The sequence below is a fragment of the Lasioglossum baleicum genome, chromosome 2 (genome assembly GCF_051020765.1).
Source record: "Lasioglossum baleicum chromosome 2, iyLasBale1, whole genome shotgun sequence".
In the NCBI taxonomy this organism is placed as follows: domain Eukaryota; kingdom Metazoa; phylum Arthropoda; class Insecta; order Hymenoptera; family Halictidae; genus Lasioglossum; species Lasioglossum baleicum.
This window is the reverse complement of record NC_134930.1, coordinates 19,097,058-19,110,224: the sequence shown is the minus strand read 5'-3', so window position 1 is coordinate 19,110,224 and position 13,167 is coordinate 19,097,058. Positions and strand designations below refer to the sequence as shown.

The following is a 13,167-nucleotide window of genomic DNA, read 5'->3' as shown; positions in this document are numbered from 1 at the left end:
CGAGGGATACATGGGGATCTTAATGGGACGTCTGTGCCCGTCGTGGCTTGTTACCAGCGATTCCGCTCGGATCTTCAGGGTGTGAACTGTTTTGATTTGTTTCTACACAAACGATCGGCTGTGGTCGGCCGTGGACCTAGCTACGTGTGACCACCGAAGACGCTGAGCTCGAGAAGATGCCCCTTGAATGTGTCCGCTTGTCTTACCACGATGGAGACGTGTTGCGGATATACGAGCAGATCGACCGACACAGCTTTGACGGAAAGGAGCTGACTGGACCCTTCGTTTATGATTTGTTTGGTGTGCTTGCTGACGTTGCACGTCGCTGGCACTTTCTTAGCGAGCTAGACGATCGTATGTTTCGTGTGTCTATTTGTTTGATCACCATGTGTCATCGTTGTGGTTCAAACCGTATTCGCAATCGTACGTTAATGTTTTTTAAACTAATAAAACATTGTATACAATCAGCATTTTTGTATGAAGTAAATTTTGTCCTTTTTTTTAAAGATTAATGGACATGTCTGCCAACTTTCAAACAGGTATGTTGACTGGTTTTGTTTCAACAAATGTTTTAAACAAATTATGTCGTAGACTAGGTAACTGTGATAGATAGACTGCGGATCTTTATGCAAAATGAAAATTGTCTGCATTATCTCTTCCCTTAACGATTTGAATAGAGGAGAAATCATATGTATGTTTTTTAAACTAATACAACATTGTATACAATCAGCATTTTTGTATGATGTAAATTTTGTCCTTTTTTTTAAAGATTGATGGACATGTCTGCCAATTTTGGAACAGGTATGTTGACTGGTATTGTTTTAACAAATTTTATATTGACATCTTCAATGTTTAAAATTTTTCAGCAATTTTGAATTTCCGCATTCTAATTACGACATTGCTGGTGAAAGCAAGGTAAACTAGTAAAACGTGGCTCGACGTAGGACCAGAAAGGATCCCGCCGGTATAATGGGTGGCCAAGTGTCAGGCAAATCCCCATTTTGTCATAACTTCCCATCAAATTTTGAATACCACTGTGAGAAGCTTTAACCATTTGACTGAAGCACCACTTGCCCGCTGAATCAGAGAGTAGAACAAGAACCGCAGAATTTGTTAAGAATTTTTTACAGGCCGGAACAATAAGAAATCAGGTCACGGAATGAAAGGCCCGTTATGCAGACCACGTTAGTAAAAACCATATTGCCGGGTGGAGGGATAAAATATGCAGCACGAGCACACCATAACTCAACAGTATGCAAGAAGGGGGTAATTCTTTGCGGGCTGCTTCAATTCCAGCGAGTTTGTTATACTAATTCTGGGAAAGGAAAATATATTCATTTACTGACAAGGTTGGCTTGTAATATTTCCTATTGCTGACCTAAAAGAGTGTTCTAGCTGTGTGAATTTCTCTCGCATGGAAGGTAGACACGAACAATACGAACGTTCGTTCGCGTATGTATTTGCGTTTGAAACAGAATAGTATTCACTTTATAATATTATTAGACGAGGCAGACAAAGAAAAGGCAAAAATACACGCACAAACAATCGACATGTTTTTGAACGTTCTGGATGGGTTTTCGACGTTTCTACGTTCCGAAAAAATATTTATCTGCTGCGTGCACTAGAATGAAATGGAAAATAAATAAATCGTGGCTGCGATAGTTACCAGAAGCAAGTCTTCGATTCCGCCAGAATTTCTGTTCAAGTATTTCTGTCAATTTCATCCTATAATTTCGTTAAATATCTTCTCGTTCGAATTCGAGAAAAAATATCGGACATTGAAAAAAATTGAAAAGCAACGTAACCAAGAACTTGAAGTGATTTGCAGTCGTCATGTTAGTATGAGGCTCGCCCTGTAGTTTCGGGTGCAAAGGGTTAATTGCCGATGCGCCACGGATCCGACCATCTGTTTCCAGGTGCATCATTACCAATGACGTGGATGTCTGTAGCCGAGACATTCGGCGGAGCCATCGTCTCGAATCATTATCTCATTACAGAGAAATAATAGTTGGAAAAACATTTAGGTGGAAGTGTGTGCTCGAGTCCTGATATCCGCGGCATCACCGCGAATCTAGGACACACCGGCGAGGCAGGGTATTCATCTCGAGACCCATTTCTCGAAGATATAATACTTACCGCAACATTAGCCGCGGCTATAAATTAATCCGCACACGCTATCCGCGGTTTTATAAATTTCCTGGGGAATCGCGCCGGGACAATGAAGGATTATAATTTTCCGGAGGCCCGGCAACTCCTCCTGGGACCGGCATTCGAAACATTTATTACCACCATCCGCGGAAATGTAATTACAGCCGGCGAATCAACCGCGAAAGAAACAATTTTGATACCGGTGCGCACCGTTCGTTCCGTTCGGTTTTCGTTGCAACGTATGAAAACATTTTTCGCGGACTGCAGCGCTCCGCGATGCCGAAAATGTAGTTCATTTGTTCGGTGCGCTCGGTGGCGAAATATTTTATCAAAACAGAAAAACGTTTACGGTATATACCGGCGCCGTGGCTGCGGAGTATTTTGTAAATTTTCGCGAGTCGTCGCGTCGAATACGGAACAGGAATTTATCGATCGGCGCGTCGTTGGACGGAATCGAAAAAACCTGGATAAAGTTGTCTCTGTTAGTTACGTTACAAGTAGACTGCGGATCTTTATGCGGAATAAAAATTTTCTTCATCGATTACAACATTCTGGAGCCAAATAAAAATTGGTTACCTCTTTTAATGTTTCTGCTGTTTAATATATTATATTTGAGTTCCACTTAGGTAGTCCGTTGTTTATCAGTGAAAATTTGCGGCGAAGTTAAATAAACATTACTGTCGCGTGATCCACCATGAACATTTTTAGATTAATCCCGGTTACCTTATAGAAACGGCTGTGCAGCGTTTCCAATCTCGCTGTTCCTCGAATTTAGGGCCGGCTCCCAGCGAGTTCTCGTTCTATAATGCAACGATAAAACCTGATTACAGCCCGTTACGTCGTACGCAACGGGCGACAACAATGTACCCCGGGGGTACTCGGCCTGGAAAACTTTCGGAGCGCGGGCTGGCTCTTCTTTTCGAATGCTCCTTAAAAAGCTCGGGAACCGCTCTCGGCGCGCAGTTTATTTCGGGCCGGGACGGTCTTCTTGGCTCGCATCGCGACGGTAAACTTCGCTTTAACTGTCGTCATTCCGCGCTTTTATGCTCGCAGCTCCGCATTAGCTCGCGCGAGCCCGAATTTTTTACCCGAGAAGACCGAACCGGTCGATTTATGTACGACGTGCTCCCGGTTATGGGGTTCGAACAGCGAAAAAGCCAGACGATACAGAAGCGTTAAAGGATATTTCGTTCGACGTCGGATCGACGGGCGGCTGTTCACCGACGAGCACCATGGATCTTCGCGAAAATCTTCGCGGAAATGGTCGCACGATCTTTGTTTCATTTACAACAAGTCGCACCAGAAATCGTTCAACTAAATGATCGTTTTAAGTCTGATCCATATAAAACAGTTTTTACCTATTCGGACGTTTTAGGTTGCGGAAACACTGAAAACTGTATAATCGATAAAATATTTGCAAATTTTATCGACGTAACGTAGGTACGCTTTACAAACTGAGTTGCAGAGCTAAAAGGTTAAATTCTCATGGAACGAGGTTTGTACATGAAATTCTATTACTAAAAATTAAATTCTACGTAGAGTCCGTACTAAAATATAAAAAAGTTATTTTTCGAACGACGTGATGTAACGTTGTTTCACTCTGAAAAGAGCGACCTGGTTACGTGAAAACGTTCCGGTAACAGTTACAAGAACAATTAATCAGAAATATAGGTTTTATTCCAAAGATTTTAATGCGACCTTCGCAAGATCTTCCAAGGTCATTGCAAGGTTAGTTTCAAGTTGTAGATACATGATACATTGTCAGGCGGTTGTTAAAAATAAAGTCGGTGTTTTAATAAAAGAGTAATTTGAAGAAAAACACGCATTCTTTGATAAAAAAAAGTAATACAAACTGTAAAACATACTGCTCGCAGGTCTTTCAACAAATAAATCATCCTTTGTTGCTCTAAACGCTTTTCTTATAAAGTTTTACTTATAAACATCCTGTTTCGCTGACTTTACGCTGTGATTCGAAACTTGTGGCCGGTAGTGTATGTGAAGCGTATTGTACAGCTTCCGAGATTCGATAAAAGACGCGGTATCGCATGGCCCCGGCTTTGTGGAACAGTTGGGGGATAAGTCGCGAGAACCTATTATGTCATTAATCTGCGAGTGGAAATTGCGCAAGGAGGATTGCCTCTTCATCTTTCGGCGACGTTTTCGCAGCCGAGTGTCCTAGAAACTCGGATGGAAGGAAGGAACGCCGAAGTTTCTCGAGAGAATAGGCGGGCGCAGTAGTTGCGGTACGCTATCCATCAGCAGCCGGATGGAGGATGGTGGATGGTGGATAGTCGGCGTGCATCACGTATTTTTTGAAGCCGCGCGAGTCGGAAGCGTGCGCCACTCGGCGCCTGGTTTTATCGCGGGCATTAGTTTCGCTCGACTCGACCGAGACGCTGTTTCGACGCGGATCGGTCAGCTTACGGGTTTCTCGACCGCTTCAGCGCCACGCGGTGCGATTTCTTCTCATACTTTTACACCGGCACAAATATAAATTAACCCTGTAACGACAGGGCTTGTAAATAAAATTATTTACAACCAACTGGATATACAGGGCGAGTCTCGTGACACGATTTTCTCAAATAACTCGCAAGGTATTTGTTGCACAAGAAAATTTTTCGAACGAATGTTACATGGTTTTCTGGAGGACATACTTTTTTATCGAGATATGAGGGTCACCTTTAGTTTCTTAAATGGAATGGTATTATACAAAGTGGGACTTAAAATAATTACTGAGATATTTTTAAAGCAAGTTTTATTTCAAGCGACGTTCAAAGTGCTGTCCATTGCGGTCAATTTTTGTTCGAAATATATTTTGTACACAATTAACTTGCCAGTTGTTTGAGATTGTCACGTTACGAGACTCACCCTGTACATTCTAGAGACATCGAAAAGTGAAACTGCTCTAAGGAGTTCTAGAGGATTCTAGAGGATCACAAATCGCCGAAGTTAGGAGTCCTTCCCCACGAGACTTCCCGGCAACCTCAAGACATTAGAAACCACCAAATCCTTGAGAGTTTCGAAGGCTCTAAACATCTTCGGATCTCCGCAACACGTGGAGTCCTCGGATTCTCTCGGGTTCCTGTGGATATTTCGGAACTCTAGGGAATATTAAATGCCTCAAACATTCCGGAAGCTTGCAAAGTACTAAATGCCTCGTACTCCGGAAAGTTTCGAACGTCCACGGGTGGTTCTGATAGAAATTGCCACTGTCCTGCTTAATCCTCTTCCACATATTTCGGCTCGTCAGCGCTACATGATATTGCAGCCTCGCGTGAAATTGTCGCAATAACAAAGAGGAGAGTGTACCGTATAAATTGCCACAATAATAACACGAACAATAATATGAATAAGTAAGTCTACGTAATACCGTTATAATGCCAGTCGCCGCATTAATGAACCCGAGGAAACAGCTAAGCCAGTGCACGCGCAATAACATACGGAAAGTGATAATCCTGATATGTTGCGCTATAATCCGAAACTTTCGAAACGACCTGTCCGAAACGAGGATTACTACAATGTGCCTAAGTAGAAGAAATGGAACGCGGTACCAATAAAACATCGTCTTTATCGTAAACAGAGGAAAACGTGGTAAGACATTAATTTCACGCCAACTTAAGACGAATTTAATGGAATCAAATTAGGACAAGTTTAATGAAACGCGTCTCTCCGGCGAGAATTACCGGGGGTGCGGCTTAAATAAAAAGGATGACCGGTAATAACCGTAAAAAATCGTTTTTATCGCACGCATGGCAACGTCGAAACGAAAAGGAAAAATTAGAGGGCTCTGCCGACGATGATTTAGCGTGGTAGTAACTCTAGAGACTTTCGTCGGGAGTACCTTATCTGTATCGCGTTTTCATATCCGCAGCTAACCGCTTGGAAGTTTGAAAACGGCAACAAGATTCGTTGGGAGCTGGCCTAACCGCATGAAACCGAGCTAATGTCTAACGACGTACAACACACCGAATCCCTCGCAACCAGAGAGGCACACACGCGAAAGGTATGATTACCATTCTCGAGATTTGTCATCTACAATCACGGAGCATTCTCTCTCTCTCTCTTTCTCTCGCGCGGAGCAGCATCCCACACAATCTCAACATCAGAAATTCAATCCTGATTACACGACCGCGAGCTCGAAACAAATACACGCTCGGAGATAATGAGTCAGCGATATCGTCGGATCTAGCCGAAGTCGTTCGTGTCCCGATACTCCGTGGCCCGGGGAGTATTCCGGCAGATTAATTCTCGAATTGATAACAGGACAGAATAATGCCGGCTTAGCCGTGCCGAGAATGCAGTCGGTGCTGGGGCCAAACGAATTTTCCGTTCTTACCGGTTTACCGAGCGGCTTCGACCGATAAATGTTAACAAGTGAACAAGGCGCAGGCGGGCCTGCGAGACAACGTGTATCATTAACCACAAAAGACCGGCTTAATCGTGCGCTGCGAGCAGGTGCGCCCGCAGCGAATTTAGGTTAATCGTCCTGCCGGCTAATCGTTAGATGTAAACCGTTCGCGAGAGCAGGCGAAGCCTCGTGAGCACTGCTCGACAGAGGGCTCCATGCAATGACGAGACATCATCGATCTGGGATGAATCGGATGGTGTCGGTCATCGGAAACCTCTCAGGCATAGTCGCGCTAGGCTGGGAATTTTATGCAATTTAGAAGTCTCTATGTGTTAGTGCCAGCTCATCAGAATTATTAGAGGGAGAAGGAAATTTTTGCAAACAAATTTTACTTCGCATAAATTGTGTCCATCTATTGCAAGAAATGAAATCAGAAATCAATAAGTAGACAGCGGATCTTTATGCAAAAGAAACATTTTCTTCCTGGATTGCAACAAACCGGAGTGAAGTAGAAATTAATATTCTGCCTTAATATGTTTGTTTAGTAGATTGAAAATAACAGAACAGTCTTTTGAAATTCTTCTGTTTTTACGGTTTTAAGTTGCACCTATCAATTTTTGTCATAAGTGCATAAAATCCGCTGTCTATTAATGAGAATTAAATTCTCAGCCCTTTCTGACAAAGTCAAGTGCCGGCCGAGAATTTCGGTTCCGAGGGATCGATCTGGAGCTCGATCGCCCGGTGGATTACCGCCGAAACGGTCGCATAAAAGTTTATGACTTAATTGGACGCGTACAGGACGGCTAATGGGAAAGAATCGCTGTCTCGATATCTGTTGCACACTCCGATAATGTTCCTCATTAGAATTCCGAGTAGCAGCGACACGGAGCAATTCGGATCGAAGTCCTCCGTGTAATATCTTCATTTACCCCGTAAATTTTGCAGCTCGTGTAAACAGGTTCCCATAACCATGATTAAGATAGCGAGAAGAGGATCGATACGTCTGTTTCATTTTCCTTGAGCGTCCGGGTTTTGAACTTTCAAGAAATCAATCTCAATCTTTAAAGAATGCACTAAAACCTGCTTTGCAAAACAATTTGTAACTCACGTAATTTTGATTGTGTCTACTTAAAAAAAAGAACTTGTGTACTCCAAATACCGGTAAACGTGTGTGCTAATTCTGAATGCAGAAGGTTTAATGGTTCCCCAGAAGAAAATTCCTAAAATTGGTAATACGATTATATGCTTTCTGGATAATTGTTACAAACTTAAACGCTTATTTATTATTTTTCAAAGTAATACCTTAGCACAGTCTTACTACAACTCGGCGCAGCTGTTGAAATCATTTCATTCAACAAGTGGGGGGCTAACTTCTAGAAGGCCTAATACCTTTTCCGGAACACCGATGGCAGTTGATCGCCGCGTTAATGCACGGTTTGGTAGTAAAAGCAGCGGGGCTTTGTGTTATCTGGTAGCGGAAGTAGAAAGTCAACCGTCTACAAATTGGTATTACCGGTTCGCTCGCCGTGCCGGAGGAAGATTAAAGTGAGTGGTTGTCCGGCCTCCACAAATAGGATTTCGTCGACACACGCGACGATAAGAATTGGTTCGGAGGGAATTTTCTCGGGGAAAGAGATTTAATAAGTCGTTACCCGACGGAGTGCAACCACCTAAGGACCCTCCTGTCCCTTCGATAACGTTTCGGAATGGTACCAGCACACCGTTATCGACAAATATTCTCTGTCCCCCACGAAACTCGAAGAACATTGCCCCGGGAAAAAAGAACCGATTCAGCTTTTATTAGTTCGCACGGGAAAGAACATCCCCCTCTGTTCCAATGTTGCTGAAAATTTATTGAAAACGTTCCTGGTACAATCTGTAGAGGCTGAATTACTTTAGCTGGACTTTCTTATAGACGCTGTACATTTTAACCCTTTGCATTATCTATGACTTTTTTAAACTTGAGTTTAAAGTTGATTTTTTAATCGAGTATTCCAGTCAATAAATTCCTACGTTCCTTTTCTTTTTCTCTTTCCCTATCTTCCTGTTTCATGTCGAGAGATTGGAAACTGCCATAGACTATCAATAAAATCGATATTATTAGTGGCCACACCTTCAGACATTTAAATGTCTCCGTCGAAAGTGCTTCATCATCTGTAACGTTGTACATTCAACATTATAATTGTAAGTAAACAATATTTTGATTAATGGTACAGCAATTTTTAGTGGCGCCTCAGAGCCACCATTCTGGGTTAAAGAGTAGAACAAGCGACGCGACCCGACAAGGAAAAAGAAACAAAAATTCTGTATCGATGGGAGGCTTAATCCTCGGCCGAACAACGTAATCAACGTTCGTCAATTTCCCGCAGTGGATATCGTCGGGGAATCTATTTTCGACCGCGTATTTCCCACAGGCCTGGTCCAGATTTTTTGCGGGAGCTGCCAATATGGATAGGGGCACGCGCGCCAAGTGAAAATTGATGGTTCCGAATCAGACAGGAAGATTTTTCCACGGTTCGCCGGTTATCGAGCCGAAGTGATAAGCAACGAGGAGAGCATGGGATAGTGCCGGCGGCCCGTAGCCACCGGACCGTATAATTTCCATCGAACCATGCCTTTCCACGTAGCCGATCCTGCCCGTGCATCGGCGAGATGCATACGCGCATGCATCCACGCATACGCCGTGTCTTAAGGTGCGTGTCCATCTGACGAACAGTAAAACTATCGCGAGTTCTTCGCCGTAGCATTTCTTGCAATCGTTGATTATTTTTCAAGAGACCGATTCAGTATTGATATACATATATAGAATGTGATGCAATAAAAGAAAATTGTTGACCTTTTGACCTCGAAATTCTTTTTTCTCCGGCGGTAATCTCGCCGATATTTGCGTCCAGATTGGACGTTTGCCTCGCGGACGCAATTTTTCGAAGCTGTTTCGCTAAAACAATTATCCGGGAGCTTATCCATTTCGATCAAGAGCCCGGAAAAGTTAAAAGTGAAGTCAGAATCTCATTAAAGTTCCATTACACCGTGCCTCGGTTCAATTTGCATACCTGTGTACAGTACAGCAGCGTAAATTCCACGGTTTATTTCGTATAAATAATGATTTAGTAACCGAACCGTTTTTCGTAGTCGCTTTATTCACTGTCGGGTTCTTTAAAGTAGCAATTAGCGAGTATATAAAGTCGGGTTATTAATATCGTTATAGCGACTGTGACGTAATTCCACGCGATTTAAAATCTTTCCCAATAGAACATTACGAATAAATTCAGGTATAAAATAAATGGTTTTCTAAAAATCGTTTTCATCATTGAACGCGTACTTCCCGTTAGATGCTCGCGTAGCTTTCGTTTCACGTAAGACGCGGCAACGCGAGCGAGGCGAGAGGATCGCATAGGATGGGTCATTGTCTTTCGAGAGGCTGTAAAACGCGATATGCGCGTGTGGCCCCCTATGTGACGTCACTTCCGCCGCCCCCGGCCTCAGCCTCCTCGAAAACCGGTATACAGTGGTCTTTCCTCTTCTGTTTGCCCGTCGGCCCCGACTCTCTTTCGTCCCTTTCTCCCTCTTACTTCCTCTCCATTTCGCGCTCTTTCTCTTTTCTAGCATCGAGTTCTCCCGCGAGAGAGAGCCGACCGCTGCGCGAGCACGGTGTTCGCGAGAAAATCTCGATGCAGCGGGGCTCGCGTGGGCGGCGTTTCACCGCTTCGGGGATTAGATTCACGAAGAAGCGCATACCGGTCATGCTCTCCTCACCCTTATCCGCTGCATTACGAGCACGTAAGTGCCGAGCTCTCGTTTCCTGGAACATGTACCCGCCGCGAACCCGCTGAAAACACCGGACGATTTATTCCCGCGCGCGTACACGGACCCTAAGTATATCGAATCGCGGATTGCTGCGGTTCCTTTCCGATTTTTCGCCGAGCTAATTACGATAGTGCCCGGTCGAGGGATAAGACGGTCGAAAAACATTTGAGAATTTGAACCACGCCGGAAGAGTATTTATGGGGTAAAAAGGAAAAATTAGTTTTTGGTCTAGTTCCCATATTCACTGATATGCAGACACCAAGATAATTAAAGGGGTGGATGGATAAAGGTGTCAGTTTGTTTCCTGTAAAAGAGTTTTTAACCAAATATGTTGTCCTTTTTTGATGAATGAAGATAATTACTATCTTTTTTGTATTAGAGGTTAACCATAACGATATTTTATAATTGATTTGTCTTATTATCTTCATTCATCAAAAAAGGACAACATAGCTCGCTAAAAACTCTTTTACAGAAAACAAACAATTTGTTCCTTGACACCTTTATCCATCCACCCCTTCAATTATGAAAGTGGCCTGAATGAAAATTTTTAAAAAATGAGTAGAAAATGGGAAGCGATATTGGACTCCGACCACTTCCATAATTACAGGCATGCATACTGCAGTTAATTCCGATTTTTAAATTGACAATAGCGATCGAAGCTCATCAGGGATCGCTAATGCAAATAATTACCTCCGCGGAACACGGCCAATCGGTTAATGCGAGGGAGGAAGCTCGTCTCGGGACACGTTCATCGGTCCCGGTGAATTACAGCACGACTCTTTCGGACAATTAATGGTATCGATGTATCGATGCATTACGCGCTACCGCTCCGCCTGCACCTGACGAACGGTGCGCAAACGCGATAAATTTCGGCACCGTGCAGAGACGCGTCGTGGACCGTTCTTTTGCGTGTTCAGATAAGACATTTTACTCTTAGCACTCGAGTGGTGACTTAGAGTCGCCACTACAAATTGCTGTGCCATTAATCAAAATGTTGTTTACATTATTAAATATGTTGGTATCTAATCAATTACTAAACATGTAAAAAAGAAAAAGAAATCGTATAGAATGGAATTATTGTAGGTCGAGAAAGAAATGTTTAGTCTTCGAGTTAAAATTGCTCTGAGTGCAAAGGGTTAACCCTTAATACTTAATAAAATTGAGGCACCACTAAATATCGCTACATCGGTAATGTAAAATAATTGTCACGTTATTAAATTATTTGATATCGAATAAATTACTAAACATCTTACCAGCTGTTTAATATGCATAAAATATAAAACGAAAATATTCTAGGTCAGAAGAAATGTTTAGTTCACGTGTTAAAATATGTCCGAGGTTAAGGGATCAACAATTAAATAAAATTTCAACGGTTCTCTGAAAGATGATAAAAATCTGTCGCAGGGCAAAGGGTTGAAAGGCAGACGCGGTTATTGAGAGACGGCGATTACACATACCGCGATGAGAATCTCCTGAGAAAATGTATAATAATAACGTCCATTTCCCACGTCCACGTCAGCTCGCTGTCAAATAACTACGTATAAACACATTATTTACGCGCGACTGCGAGTACTGCCGGTTAATCCGAGTCGCTCGCTGAACAACGCGCTTCGTCAGCTCTTTTTCCTTTCATTTCAGAAGACAGTCCATTACGAACGCTTTATCCCTGCCCCGAGACGTTCCTTTACGTCTTTCATTACAGATATCTATATACCCGGTGTGCTCCTTTGTCTTTCACCGGCTCTTTGTCTTTGGCGGATTCGCGTGCGCGGAATAATTCCGGTAAGATGTTTAATCGGTCATGAAATTTGCACCTTGCCGGCTGTGAACGGCCGTCGAGGAAACTTCATTTGCTGGGAACTTATTAAAAAAGTTTCGCGAGACATCGGTGTCTAGAAATTCCCGTGTTTCGGGAGGAAATCTTGTCTTCGGAGAAATACTTTGGAACTTGCACACGCGGGACAATGCTCGACCGCTATCGATTCAGACTGGGCGTGTACACATGCCTTCAAAAATCTAGAATTTCATTTCTATTTAAACGAATCAGTGCGTTGGAATTGAAAATTAACGGGGTACTCTCGTTTCCTGGACACGCCTTCTCGTTTCTCGATAAAGCAAAGATGGAGTTTTTCAGTAGTTAAAAGCGCTAGATAAAAGATTAATTTAGGCCGCAGTCGCCCCGAAATTTCCTATTTCCACGTTTACGAGGCGTAATTTGTATTATATGGCAGTATAGCTGTCGCAGCTTTATGAAAACAGCTATATCCGCAGTTTTATGCTTGCAAATTACGCCTCGTAAACGTAAAAATATGAAATTTGGGGGCGACTGCGGCCTAGATTGATCTTCTATCTAGCTCTTTTGAGTACTGAAAACAAATCTACCCCTTAACATCCATATATTTAGCATTATCTATTCGAAGACCTCATCGCGAGCGTTTCGCGATATCGCACAGCAGCGGGCGAAACGAGCATTTAGGGAGAACTGGATCACAGGGGACGTTTCAATATGGATCTCCGCGCAACAAAGCTGCTCTCTCTATTACAATGTACTCTGCGAAACCAAAAAAAAAACTGCAAAAAAAGCAGCAATGCGTAGTTTCGCCGAGCGATTTGATAGAGAATGTTTTTATACATATAGAGGAGAAACGGATCGCGAAAAGCTCGGCGAACGCGGTCTGTCCGAGCAACAGCGCCGCGCCGCGCCGGCTAAGCCGGACTATTTTCGGGGCGAAATCAAATGAAAACCGAGTGGTGCTTTGAGAACGGAAGTGAAGGCATTCCTTTATATGCGCCGGAGTAAATTGCACTTCATCGTCCGGAACGCTCGACACGGGGAAACGGCGCACACAAAGGAAGCTGCAGTT

At 43.3% G+C, this 13,167-nt stretch overlaps 1 protein-coding gene across 26 annotated transcripts in view; it reads right to left on the bottom strand.

The window, feature by feature from the left end:
* The window catches only part of Kug (FAT atypical cadherin kugelei), a 612,064-nt gene that overhangs the window by 378,283 nt on the left and 220,614 nt on the right, over nt 1-13,167 (bottom strand). The window lies entirely within an intron of this gene.